Genomic DNA, 14,798 nt, shown 5'->3' with positions numbered 1-14,798 from the left:
AAAAATTGTGCTTACTACCTTCATGTAATCTTTTTAAATTCAGCAGAAAAGAGTGAATCATGCTTTAGAAATATGCTGGCATGAAGGAAATCAACATGTGTTCTATAGTGAGACTGTACTGGTACAATAAAATGTGTGGGATTTGTATTTCTAATGCTCTGGGAAAGTGTGGTCCTTTATCCAAACAGTAACCATCAGAATAATCTGGATATATGGTTATAGGAGAAAATGCTTCATGTCAGAGAGAAAATATATTATGTTGTCCTCCTGCTGCACCAGCAATGGGCTATGACTTTATCTCCTAGGAAACTTGGTAGTCGGTGCAGTATTCAAATCCTGTGTGAATCCTAAGTTCTTCAATGTCTGGCCAAAGAATATGAAAGTATTTTGTTATTTTGATGTCAAAACATCATCTTTTGAAGTTCATAATTTCTAAAAGTTAAAGGAGGAACTAAACCAGCAGCACCAACAGAAATGTTCACGAGTCACATAAGTGAAACTGGAAGGGTATTTTCCATAAAAAGATGCACAGAAAAGTTATATATAGCACGCTTAAGACTGTGTGATACAGATTATTTCCCTAAGTGTTGAGGTAAATTTTACAACCCTGGCAAACGTAGCACATAATATTAAGTTGAAAAGTATCTTTCACCATGGAAAAGGGATTGCAACACCACCATCCCCAAATCAGCTTAGATGTTTTTGATCTTATAAGAATATAATAAGATCAAAAGCAAATCCAGAATAACTCCACTGAAGTCAAGTATTATATCTTCAAAACACTATTTGTGTAATAAAGATCTAATTTGGATTAAAACTGGTACACGATTCCAGTTTCTTTTATTTTTAACTACGTCTAATACAGATTGGGTAGAGGAAAAACCCAAACCAGTTGTTTGTATTCTAAAGGGAATTTCTGAAAACCACTTGTGACAATCAACTAATGAAAGGAAGTGATGGGCAATGTCTCTTCCTCTAATTAAATCACCTTTACACACATCATATTTCCCCAGAAGTAACTCTGAAAGGGCTCTTTATTAATTTATTGCCAGTGGCATATCTAGATTGAATTAAGTTGCAAATTTTTATTGAGGGGAAAAAAAAATTCAAGGAGATATGCTCAGTACCTCTTGTCACCTGATGCTACAGGGACAGGCAGGTTATTTTAGATAGTCTGAATCTAGTTTATGATTATTGTATCACATGCTGATTATCTAGAATTTTAACTGATCTGCAGAGGGCTCAGGTGACTAGAAGCCTAGGAAACTAAAGACTCTAGGAAATAAGCAAACTATACTGATTACTACAAATTTTGCTAAAAATTCTGTGTAACAAGCTATGCTAACTGCTAGAAATCGTAGACAACAATAAGATTTGCTGATAATTAAAATTTTTATGTCATAATATAGCTCTAATTGTAACTACAACCCTGTGTCCAGTCTTTACTCTACCAAGGATCCCCAAAAGAACCTGTATGTTCCTGTAGCATTGGGTGACACCTCTGTAAATTTACCTCTTTAAAACTTTACTTTTGGTGGTAAAGAGCAGTTGTCTGTACAACTGTTAGTATCAGTATCAGTATAGATCTAATCCAGTGGTGCATGGATCTGGTGGAACTTCTGAAGCATCTGTTCTTACATTTTTCAGAAACATGTTTCTCCAGTCTTTGCTTGCCAGATGGCTGCTGCCTCTGGCTTTATCTGTCATTTAAACAAGAAAACAAATTAATCTTAAAACTGCAGCAAAAGCCTGGGATTTCTGTTTCAAAAAAGATCCCAGACAGGTGTTGAAATGCTAAGACTTCCTTGAGTAAGACTCTGAAAACAGACTATTAGGCTTAATATCACAGATTATTAGAGTTAACATGAGCTGGGGAGCATGTTTCTGAAGAGCTCTGTGTGACTGTTGGATTATTATGAAAACTTCAGATCGTTAGCTGTCTTTAATATTCTCTAAAAGTGACTGTTACTTGTCAAATTTACACTAGTAATGCACAAACTTTATGAGAAATCTAACAAATATTTCCAGTAACAAGGGGAGCAGTGTAGTATGTTTAATAATATGCTAAACAACTTAGTATCTTACTCCAGTGACCAAATGTGGGTGGGGCTTTTAATGTATGAACATGCAGTTGGACTTCTGACCACATAAGCTCTGGTCTAATTCTATTAAGAGCAGTGAAATTAGGTAGCATTCCTGTGTTTCAAAAAAAAAAAAAAAACAAACCAAAAAAAACAAACCTAAAAGAAAAGGTCTAAATCTGTAAAATTTTTTGTGTGTATGTAGTGCAACAATTCAGTCATTAACACCGGAAGAAGAAACACTTTCTGTCTGTTACTTTTAGATCAGAAAATAACTTCTGAAAACTTTCCAAGCTTAAGAAGTCTATACTATTGCTGTGAAACATTTTAAATAGAATTTGCTTTGGCTTAAATATAAGGGGGGATGTTTCATTCATCCTTTGAATTATTTTCCTTTGTATGCATGCATGAGCTTCCCTCTGGTGGATGATCTGTAATTTACACTATCATCAAGCATTTTCAGACAGCTGAGTTTGGTCCATAAAATATAAATTATAATTGATATTTCTAGCTTTTGTGTATTTATTCTGAGAATCTGAATTTCACTTCAGTATGCCAAGAGCCTTTGAGCTTACAGCCTCTGCTCTATGTGTATCCACCCCTCCACACAGTAAGAACATGCCTGTAACAATTTACAGAGCAGCTGATGCATGGGAAATCTGTATTGCATAACTTGTATGAATAGCTGTACCAAAAAAGGCTTCTTAAATCCTCTCTAACTTTTGCCTCCAGAAGGATCCCCTGGATGCTTCTCTGCTAAGTGATTGTAGAATAATGATCACCAAATATTGTGTATCTGCTGAGATGCTGGAAACTGATGTTAATAACCTTGTTTGTCTGATAATGCTGAAGAGAGGAAGTTACTAATTCTTCAGCCATTGAAACAAGGTAGTATTTGTAGGATTGGTATAGCTGTCTTATAACAAACTGAATTCAATGGTGCCACAAATGACTGTGAAATTGGCACACTGTGCCTTGGTCAGAGAATTATGGGCTAGTTCACAGCTGATCTAAATGTTGCATTCTTGATTACAGAAGGGTCTCCTATATAAATGGGATCTTGTGATGGTGTGCAGCAGCTAATAATGTCTCTGCTCAGCAACTACTGCAAAGGAAAGTGCAGTGTAGGAAAAGACATGTACCAGATATCTCTAAGGTCTTGCAAACACTGTTTGTGACAGAAGCCCATGAGGTAGCAAGTACAAATGAGAACACTCTCAGTGCTTCTTTATCACCAGAGAAAATAACTTCATGAAGAGCTATCCTGGGTTCAGTTCCAGAACGTAATAGAAGATGTGTACCTTGCACTATAAATAGAGAGTGTGAAATATTCTGTGCCATGTGCATTGTTGTTAATCAGTCTTCTAATAACATTACAAAATTCTATCCCTTACCCAGCTCAGTAGCAAATAACAATAGTTTTATATGACCGGCCAGAGAAAAGACTTCCTGTTTTTTATGTTCAGGGAAAACTGCTTTAGAACTTGTGATAGAAGGAGTGCTTACAAGGCACCTGTTGTATGTGCATCGATACATGCTTACATACTGGTACCTTTCTTACCCTAACAGAATGATCACAGACAATCAGAACATGTTTCCAGCAGTTGTGAAACTATTCAAGTATATGGTGAAATATCTTCCTTGTGCAGACATACCAGGTTCATGAGAACAGAGGTGCTAATTAAGGTAGTGGAGAACTATATTTATAATTCTGAATATTAGCAGGAATATGAATAACAATTACATAGATATTATGGAAAAAACTAAAATTATTTTTCTCAACTTTGTTATGAATTTATATAGTTTTAATTTCCTGTTATTCATAGTACAGGCTTTCAAAGAGTAAATGTATAGATTTGTTACAATTTCAGGTGAGACTCTGGCCTGTTGTAAATCAGATATCACTAAGTTTCTGTTTGTATATACACAAACTGTTGCTAGCCAAAATGCTTATCTACACAAGCGTATCTGGCATCAAAATTGCTACTAGGTAAATCAAACACATTGCTTACATACTCTTCCTTCTGAGTAATAAATTACTGATGACAAATACTGCTTGAATGATTTGATGCCAAATGGTACTTGATTTTTCTTTAGCCAAACCTACTGCCATTCCTACATCATTTCCTGGGATTGTGTAAATATTATATTACTATAGGACCAATGTCTCTTTTTGCTATTCAGCAGTGTAATGAAAGAAAGTCTTGAGCAGTGCATCTCTTAGTCAAGGACCTGTGATTAAAAAAACAAACCCATACTTTGCTGTGCATATGCTGCAGCAACAGATGGTAGCCGTTGTTTCACACATAAAACAGGCATACACTATCTCCTATGGCACACGCTTATGTAAAAGGATCTGTCCATGTAGTTATGTATTTTCAACACAGGGTGGCCCTGGGGAACCATCTATTAGTTTTCTGGCTAAGACTAGGCCATGGAGGTGTGGCCTTTCTCTGCACGTGGTGCAAGCATTCAGGCTGTGAGACCCATAGAACCGATTCTTTTGCATAAGAAGGTTAGATGCTTGTGACTTAAATTTCAATATTGTTTCTAATTTATTGATAGCTTTATAGATAAAAATCACATTGTCTTTTCTGTCTTGCAGATCATGTTATTTTCTAAATACTCATATTTCCAGCTCTCTTAGTTCTGTTTTGATATATGTCCATTTCTAACGTTACATTCTGCTGTAATTAATGCAATAAGGGCAGCTCCCTCTGCAGCAAAAATAACTTCGAATCTGACTTAATTTGCTATGGATCTGAAGTAACAAAGTTTGGAAAGTTTGGCAATGATGTTAACAATTGTTCCTTCAGTGTTGTTTTCATTAGTGTGTTCTTGTAGTCTCTCTGAAAAGCAGATCTAATTGCCATCTCATGTTGTGAAACAACACTGCTCAGCAGATTTGAGCAGCTTCCAAGTCTTATTTAATACCTTTAATACACAAGCATTGAGCAACTAGCCTGGGCCCTAGTGTGACATGAAGTCTTGGTCTTGTGGCCTTACATCAGGAGGCTGGTTAACTGTTCTAAAAGTAGAAAGACTACTAATTTTGAGGATTTTCTCCTGCTTTGTAGCAGCCACCCTAGGTGTGTTAGCTCAAGAAACTTGCAGAGGAACGCTTACGCTCTCAGTCACTTAGTAATTAGCATACCTGGTATGTTGTTCTGCATAGTTAGAGAAGCTAGGACATTGTACCATGCTGCTCTTCAGAATTATCTTGTCCAAGTATTCTTAATCTGAAATAAAAAGTAGTCAGGATTGATTCTGAGATGTTGCACACAGCTAGAGTAATAGCTATTCACTAAACACATACACACTATATTGTATGGAAAAATTGTAAGATACACAATCTTCAGGCACAGATAATATTCTGTCATTCTGTAATGTGATCTATTGCTTCTGCAGAATTTTTATTTAATATTAAAAATAGCTGTGAATAATGGTAACTTCTACATTAAATGAAGCAAGTGTATTCACTGGCAGAAACTGCTAGCACCATTTTCTTAGTTAAAAATCTAATTATCTATGGATTTTAATAGAAAGTAAGGCTAATAGACTCTAAAGTCATCTGATCTCATAATATTCTTACATTTGACGCTTGAGCTTAATAACATGATCTGGGTTTAAGCACTCTTATTTCTTATGTTCTGGTGTTGAGTCAGACCAAAATATCATTTGAGCCCAGTATTTTGCCTCTGATGGCAGCCAAAAGCAGGTGCCTAGGGAATAATAGAAGAACAAGCCACATGTGACTATACTTGCCCCACATATTCTCTGGGATTTAGCCAGTTACAGCTGAGGGATTTCCTGAGCCAGGTGTGGTTTCTGTGTGTTTAATAAAGTTTTGTGGACACTTACTCTGTAGAATTCCTAAGCCTACCCTTGAACTCATGTAAAGTTTTAGCACTGCAGCTTGGATACATGCTGTGTGAAGGACCACGTCCTTTTGTTTGTTTGCTGGTCTCCTTTTAGCTTCATCTGGCTCCCCACAGTTCATATGTGGGAAGAAACAGTGAATAGTTGATCCATGTTCATCCTTTCCATAGCCCTTATTTGATTAAACCCTACATCTGTCAGTCATTTCTTATTTCCAGACGGAAAAGTTCTTGCATACATGATCAATCCCTGTATAGAAACCATTCCACAGTTTTCATCATCCCTGTTACCTTCTCCATTCAGTTCTTTTATATCCTCTTTGAGACAGAGGAACAGACTAGGTCTGAAGTTCAAGAGTTCAACTAAACTGCAGTGTGCTGCAGAGAGAGAATGAAAGAAATCAAGTTACATGGAAGTTTAAGATCCCTCATCTCAAGTGTGTTTCACCCCACTACAGTGTAAAAAGGAAGATAGCTTGGCTGTCTATACTTAAACTACTGTCAAAAATTTTTTTTTTTTTTTAAATTGAGGATTAGTTTAGTTTACATTCCAATCACAAAAATAATAATTAGCCTTTTTTTAATCCCCTCCGTGCCAGTCTGCGCTCTAGCATTTAGAAGACTGTGTTCCAAAGGTCACTGTGTCATTCTTCCTTCATTTACTCCAGATGCTCCACAATCATAGAAATCCTCATGTGATGCAATTACTTTGTAATCCTTAAACCATAGGTTGTCCTCTGTCTGGTAGAGCTTTGTATCTCTGTGTGTTGTGTGTCCTATTCTGTGCTTAAACCATTAAGAGTAAAGTACCATTTAAATATGCCATTATTTGGTATTATATGAAAGGCAGTTTTAAATGCATGTGTTATTTCTTGGTAGCTTTGTGTCTTGTTATGACTATCTGTGTGAGAAGCATTTCGTCCTCAGTGGTATTGAATGGTATCTCTCTAATATCTGTTCTTTCCATGCATAGCAAATGTGTGACAACTTTTGTCATTGCTGTTTTCCTGGCTTGAGTTGCTACATATTTAACATGTTGTGTGGTATCCAACCACAATATTACTGCAACTATTGCTATAGCTCTGCTGCCCTGGTTCCCCTCCGTATTAGCTGGATGTACTTCACGTGGGCATAGCAAAAAGTTTGCTATGTGCAATATATCCTGATACAGAGTGCCGGTGTTTGGCACATTTTGAGGTCTGTTACTGAGTGAAAAACAGACCACACAATGGCCGGGGCTCTTGCTAGACACTGCTGCCGAGTATCAGTTGATCAAATTATTAGGGGTCACCCCGTGAAAAAACACAGATCCAGTCACAAACTTTATCCAAGTTCTAGTTCTCTGATTCAGGTTCTGAACAATGTTAGGCTGCTTTTATAGTTTAGGAAGTTTGCTAGGTTATTGTTTATCATCATGTAATACTATCTCCCATACAAGGTTATAGAAACATCAAGAAGACAACTCTAAAGCAGATAAAACGAGAATTTAAACACACATTTAAACAGAACTTACATTTCAAAAATTGTTAGCCTTTCTATGTTATCTGAGAACAGTAATCTGTAAGCACAACAGAAAAAAATCAATACTGTCCAGCAGCTTGTCAAAATGAGAAAATATCCAGTAAAATAGAGTAAGATAGAAGCTTTGAGAGAATTGCTTTCTCCAGCTAATCAAGGCATCTTTGCAGCCCACAAACACAGCAAAACTGTTTTCACAAGTTATGTTAGGATGAGGTCCAAGCAGAAGAGTTGAAATTGCCTCATAATGGTATATCCGTTAACAGAAAATCATGAGACCAACTTATCTGCCACATGAAAGCTCATAGATTTGTTTTCAGCAAAAGAATTATTTTTATGTCACATGATAGCAGTATGCCTTTTCTACCACTTCTTCAGCTTGTAATCTGAGCAGTTTCACTTCCAGCTGCCAAACACTAATAGCCAAATTATTTTCACTATATGGTGAAGAAACTCTTAAGAGTGTTATTCTAGTAACATATTTGCAATGTAGCATGGTAGCAATATTTAAAGTACCTCAATCTGTTTATAGCATATTAATTTTAAAAAAACAGTTGTTCCACTAAATCCATTTCCTTGCAGTACTATGCCCAGGCAGTCTTTGGCAAGCTTCCCCTTTCTAACAAGTGCATAAACATTTCTAAAATATAATTTTGCAGTTTAAAACATGACAGGTTAGTTCACTGTCCCCTGTTCAAAACACCCGTCACCCGGTGATAATCCCAGAAATTGATTAAATGAAACAGTGGAATTTTATTGAAATAGTCATTTTATGTTTTCCTTGTATTATTTGTCCAGTAGAACTATCAGAATAACTGTCCTGATCTAAGTTTGAACCTAGCTATGATTTGAACAAAAGGATTAGAATAACCTTCAGAAGTCCCTTCCAACCTTAATTTTCCTCTAATTATATTTTTGCACTGACATGTTTGACACAGCCTGACACAATGCTACTCACGATGCTGCTGATTAAACTGTTTCCCCATGACTAACCGTTCCCAACTGCCCGTGTCTCTCAGCCTAGAAGGGAACTACGTCCTTACAGGAATCGCCAAGCAATACTTTTTAACTTAACATGCCCAAGGGGTGGGATAGTAAGTGTCTGTGCACAATATAGTTGTATTTGTAGGCTATCTATCTCTTTCTTTGGAAAGTGGTACCAGCCAAGCAGCAGATCAAGCATTTATTTTTACATGCACTGACAGTCAAAACTCAGTTCTGGACAATTCATTATATTAAGCTTGTTAATTTTATTTGTTTTCTAATGTTAATTAAGAAACTTTGCTAAAATTTGGGTCTTTCTTACTTGGTTCTTAGCTGTAGTCAGTTTTCCTCCTCATATCTAGTTTTTAATGTGATAATCTGGATTTAAAGGAAAGAAAATAAATGTGTGATCTATGTACATTACATCTCCATGTCTAAGAAGACCATTTGCTTTACAGATGTATCTTTTAGTGGGATTGCATACACATCTCAGATCCAAAGAGCCATAATTATAAAATGAAGGAAAAAAAAAAAATCTTTACATATCCCTTAAGCCCTCATCAGTTCATTTTTTAATGCACCCACTTAAGAGGAACTCTCAGATTGTTTCTTATAGGTTGAAGTGAAGTCTCTCTACAAATATGATTAGTCAGATGTTTTCCCATCCTTTGATGTTTGAACAATTCAGCACTGAAAATGAGTGAGTAAAACCTTAATGAGACTAGATAAAGACCAACATTCCCCTCAATAAATTACTAAATGACTGACATCAGTTTCAGTTCTTCTGGACACACTTGTGTTTCCAGAAATGGACTCCCTTTTGTCAGTAATCAGTTGGATCTAGCAATAGCAGTGTCATGTCTTTTTGGCAGTAACTTTGAACTAGGAAACTTCCTAAACCCTGTGTTTTTTCTCAGCAACTTCCCTGACACCCTGCCCAACTGGGATACCAAACAAGTTGTGACACTGGATGAAATTGCTTATTAAACAGACGAATAGTGGTCTGCTTGCCTTTTCATTATATGTGGGCTAGAACCTTGAAGTGCTGCTGTTTGACTCATGCCACATGACAAACAAGATTTCTTTTGCTTTCTTTGACAAGCATGTCACTGTGCCCTAGCCACTCTTAGAATCTTGTAAGACTAAGAAGAGAGCATTATGCTAACATAAGTAGCCTTACAACAACAGCATGATGAATTCTGCTTTTTCTCCAGTCTTCTCATCACCTGAACAGTATCCTGCCTGCAGATCAAAACCACCTTGTTAGCTTTCTATCTCAGAGGGTGCAAACAATTTCTCTGCACAGCAAAAAATGTCAGGTTCTACCACTCATGCAATGTGCTGGGAAGTTGTTGTAACTTATGGGAACTTGTGCAAGACATAAGCTGTCCCTGAGGGTTCAGCCTACTCAGTTTTCATCACAACAGGGATTGTATTTTCAACTCTTTCCCTCATATATTCATCCTACATGAAATTGTATCTCCCCTTTCCATCTTCCTGTGCTGCCTTTTATTATTTTTTTTTTAATGCCATATTTTGCCTGGCTTCAATTTCAAAATTCTTCAGTGGTCTAACCCAGAACACCAACTCTGAGTAAATCTCAAGTAAAACTCAAAATACCTTAAGTCCTAGCATTCTTGCTAAGAACTTCTCACTCCCAGAATCTAATAAAAATCTTTCAGCAGAAATTCTGCAATTCAGCTTGTTAGTCATTAGATCCTCACAATTTACTATGAAGCTCTATTACATGGATGGTTTACAAGGAGGAATTGATTTGCTAAGGCAAAACATGAGCCAGAAGAGTAATACTATCTCTATTATACAGATTAAAGGTTTGAAGATAAAGAGAGATGACAGTGACAGGATCCATTAATTGTGGATATCCTACCTTGGTGAATGGCTAGGCTTTGATCGTCTAGGTTGATATTCATGTAAGCCTTCATTTCTGTGTTCCCACAATCCAATTGCCCTCTTCCTTTTTTTCTGGCCCTGTTCCGCATTATAACCAAATTTAGCCTGAGAGACACTAAGGAACCCATTTCAAGTCTTGTTTACTGTCCTAATGCTCGTGAGCAGCAGCATGGGGAACGATATGGAAGTGAATGTGAAGAGCTGAGGAAGCAGGGAGAATAGCAAGGAAGGGAAAGTATCTTTGCAGCCCTGGTTCGAAAGCCTGTTGGATTGTGCTATTGCGGTTATGTGCAAGTACAGCATGAGTTTAACAAGTGTTGCTTAACAAACACTGAAAGTCTGCTAACTTGTCCAACAGAGGATTTTTAAAAAAATATATTTGCTAAAGGTAAGAAATCAATACCCTCTTCAGGCAGTCTAGAAGTGGAACCCCTCCTCTGGCTCATTTAACAAATCTGGGCTATAAATTGAACTGGATGCCTGGCATATTTATGGTATCTTCTATATTTAAAATGTTACTCTGAAGAAATATTATTACATAACCCAGTGTTGCTATTTAGAAAAAAACCCAAACAAACAAACCCCTCCTTCAATTGCACACTCAGCTCTTTAGATAAATACATGTTTATGACTGTGCACCTCTCAGGTCAGCTGCAACATGTAAGTATTGTTACAGGTCAGTCACAATTGTACTAGACCCAAAAGGGATTAAACTTGCTTTTTGCCTACTGAGTTGAGGTTTAAGGGTTGATGTTTGTTTAAAAAAACCTAAACAATTATCTTGATCTGTACACAGTGAAGGAAGATCATATTGATGCTGTATGATTTTATTTTAGTGCTGCTTTTTGAAAATAAAGTCATGTTTAAACAATGGCCAGTATTCCCACTGATGTAGGAAAACTTAGAAGGGTAGAGCTGTTGTGTCAAGGAGCACCGGAAATCCTTATGGTACAGATAGAAGAACTATTAGGGAAAAAAAAAAATAAAATCCCAGCTTCTTTAAAAAAATCTGTATTCTCTAATGAAGCTTAAAACTGACCAAGTGTGCTGTTCAGAATGGGAACTTTATAGAATCAGACTACTTGTGGCAAACTAAACCAAAATGTCTCGCTCTAGTCTTCCTAAGTTCCTTATACCTCTGTATATGTTAGTTTTTATCAATGCATTAGCTTATGTAGGTTTCTGGGTAGGCCTGACTTCTCACCAGTTGATTCCCTTCTGGCCTTGGGGACAAGTTCAAAATTGTGCATATGAACATAACCTATCTAAAGCTGAATACCTGGTGGTCTGTGATGTTTGGGGGTTGGAAGGAAAGAAATGTCACAGATCTATATTATAATATTTTCCAAAGACAAAGAGAATTTTTGGGAATTCAAGAAGAGATGTCATACTGACATATGCAGGAAAAAATGAAGTGGGCAGCAGATGCTGTCTATACACTCAGTAACAAGGAAAATGATTAAAGCAAATCACTGAGAATTGACTCAAATATTCTTTTTTTGTATACATAAGCATCTTATTAAATCTTTTACCTTCTTTCTTGTCTAGGAGGCTTCTGCAAGTGTCTGTATTTCACTATTCTCATTGTCATTAAGGTTAGATTCTGGGTCTCAGGGATAATTTGTATTGGTGCAAATTCAGATGCAAAAATTAGGATGGCTGGTAAAATTCTGAGAGGTGGTAGAGTTAAGACAGCATGTTTCTGAAAGGTATGACTGATTATGATTGTGTTAATATTTTGAACTTGGTAAATTCCTGAATGAAACACATTAACAATGGGGAAAGTGCTGACATGGGCTTCTGCCTACAGTGTAGATCTGTGCCAACACTTTGTTTGTCTTCACATCTTTCTTTGAAACTTGCTGGTTTTCTACTAGTGTGTCTAGCTCAGCACAATCGTGTTTGGGGGGTATTTGAGCCAATACAAACACTACTTAGACGGCAAGAATCAGAAGCAAACAGAGAATTCTGTTCAATCAAATAAAAGATGTTTAAGCAAATATTAGATTTCTGGAAAGGATTGTTTCTTTTAAACAACCAGTGTGCAAACTCATATCCAATTCGTGGTTTTTGCCAAGTTGCCAGTGCAAGCCCTCAAGAAGTCTTAGACAAACATAATGCTACGGATATTATTTCTGGTCTTTAATATAGTTTACTTCTGGTGGTTTTTTTTCTGAAAGAAGTAAAGAATATTTTCTTGGAATACAGATTATGCATATTTTAAAAATTCTCTACAGTGATAACAAAATGGCTTCTGGAGTATGGATAATGATCTTTTTCACCTCATGTATAAGTGAAAAAGGTGCAGTGCTGCTTTTATTAGTAGTTTCAATTATAACAACTTCCTTTTTCATTTCTAGTCAGCTTTGGATACAAAACATGTGAAGGAAGCAGGTATATAGCATGCACTTTGTATTGTAATAAACTTGCTGGCATTTTATTGGCAGTTCGGACTTGTAGTTGGTTCTGTTATTTCTTGAATTTGCCTTGGGTAATGACTAGTAGAATTCTGTTGTGGCTACACATGGTCATGTTCCTGAATTGCTGTTCAATGTCATGCTGTTAAGTCATTCTTTGTTGGAGAAAGAGGCCGATTACCCTTCTAACAAAACAGCACTTAGAAATCCTTACACTGACCCGATTAATAGCAGGGTATCATCAACTGTAATGCAATGCTAAGGGACTCTTCAGTGTGTCAAGGTTCCTCATGTCTGTTGCTGTAAGGACCAGGCACTCAATGTGAAAACCACCTTACAAAGGCAAAGAGTTTAATTTACTTTGGTTTTGAATGTGAATGGTCCTGATCTCCCAAAAGGAGACAGCTAAAGAAATAACCAACATACGCTACACTTGATTCGTTATCTAAAGAGCCTGGGTTTGCAGAGCAGGAGGAATAGCAATTATGTGCTTAGCAGGCTTTTCCAGGAGAAGAATAAGATGGAGAGGTTTTTAGTGAGGTGCAAAGATATTCCCAGATGCCAGAACAGCACTGAGATCTGTAAAAGAAAAATTAAGATTGGTTTGAATTGAGTATGGAAATGTCTCTTGAGTAGAATCAATAAGGCAATGGTTACAAAAATGGCACATATGAGACAATCAAGGGCACAAATAAGAGTAATCAAACTGGTGCTTACATCAAGACCAAAAGGCCTGGGACCTGAGCTGCCTAGAGCAGAAATGCCTTAGCAGCAGAAGACCTGCCTTCTGGTAACAGGAAGATAGCAACAAGTTTATGGTAAGTCATAAAGGCCATGTCTCTATTAGCTCAGCAGGAAGATGGACAGATACTTCAAAAGGAGGGAACAAAGACATCAGACAGTGTCCTTGCCCAAAATTTACAGAGGGTGAAATAAAAGACTGAGACCAAAAAAAAATCCCATCATCATAACTCACTCCTAAAAGGCATAGAAAATCGGTCCAAAAACTGCTTTGATGCAACCCAAGGGAACCCAAGAGATGCAGTGAGGAATTGACAGCTATCATTCCTTGATCCTCGTGTCATAACACAAGTGATCCTGGCCTGACTACTTGGACATATACATTTTGGGTCTTTTGAGTACAGGGGTATGAGAGAATGACTGTGAGTGACTGAAATCATCTTTCTTTAAATGATGTTTTACCCTTCCATAAGGTCTTTCGCTGCATTTTGTAACATTTAATTCCTACACCAGGATCAGTGTTGCAATCAGTTTTACAGTCAGTCATACTTGCACACCCTGTAGTTTGGTTTAATAGGAGGTCATTTCAAGTCAACACTTGCATGGTGACTAAAGCACCTGTCTTTGGGACAGCCCTTTGGCTTTGTTGGATGCTGACACCCTTCCACTCGTAAATATACAAGGTGTGGCAGCTGTCTTGAAAAAGGCAAGTCTAGATTTAGACTTAGCCTTAACTTCCTTGAGTGATTTGTTGCATTTTCTTCCTCTGCCTTATTTCAGGAGGAAGATGTGTCCTCCTCCTTCCATGTCAATGCCGAGCCACCCCCCATCATTTCTCTAAACTCCTGTCTATAGGCTGTGTATCTGTTTTACCAGATTCTGCCTTCACACACAGATCTTTCTGACATGTCTTTCTGCAGGAATTACAAATGTTGTTGAATACTAAATTCAGTGAGGCAAGAACAGCTTCAGTTTTACACCTTACAGTGTATATAGGTGGTAGGAGTTACCAAGTGAATGAAGAGTTTTCTACTTCTACTTGTCTCTCACTCCCATGACTTCATTTGTGATACTGTTCATGCTAATGTATTAACCATCCAAAGTAGAAATACTTCTGAAAATTAGTAAACACGCTGAGGTATGTAGGAAGCTGTGAAGCAGACACTGCAGTGCCCTTGTTGCAGAGTATCTCTATCAGAAATAGCTTTACCCTGAGTGAGCGTGAATTGATAACACCAGGCTCAGAAGGTGTGTGTCCACAGGAGCAG

Source organism: Tyto alba, unplaced genomic scaffold, assembly GCF_018691265.1.
Source record: "Tyto alba isolate M040663 unplaced genomic scaffold, T.alba_DEE_v4.0 Super-Scaffold_26, whole genome shotgun sequence".
NCBI lineage: Eukaryota > Metazoa > Chordata > Aves > Strigiformes > Tytonidae > Tyto > Tyto alba.
The sequence above is the reverse complement of the archived record's forward strand: the minus strand, read 5'-3'. Positions refer to the sequence as shown.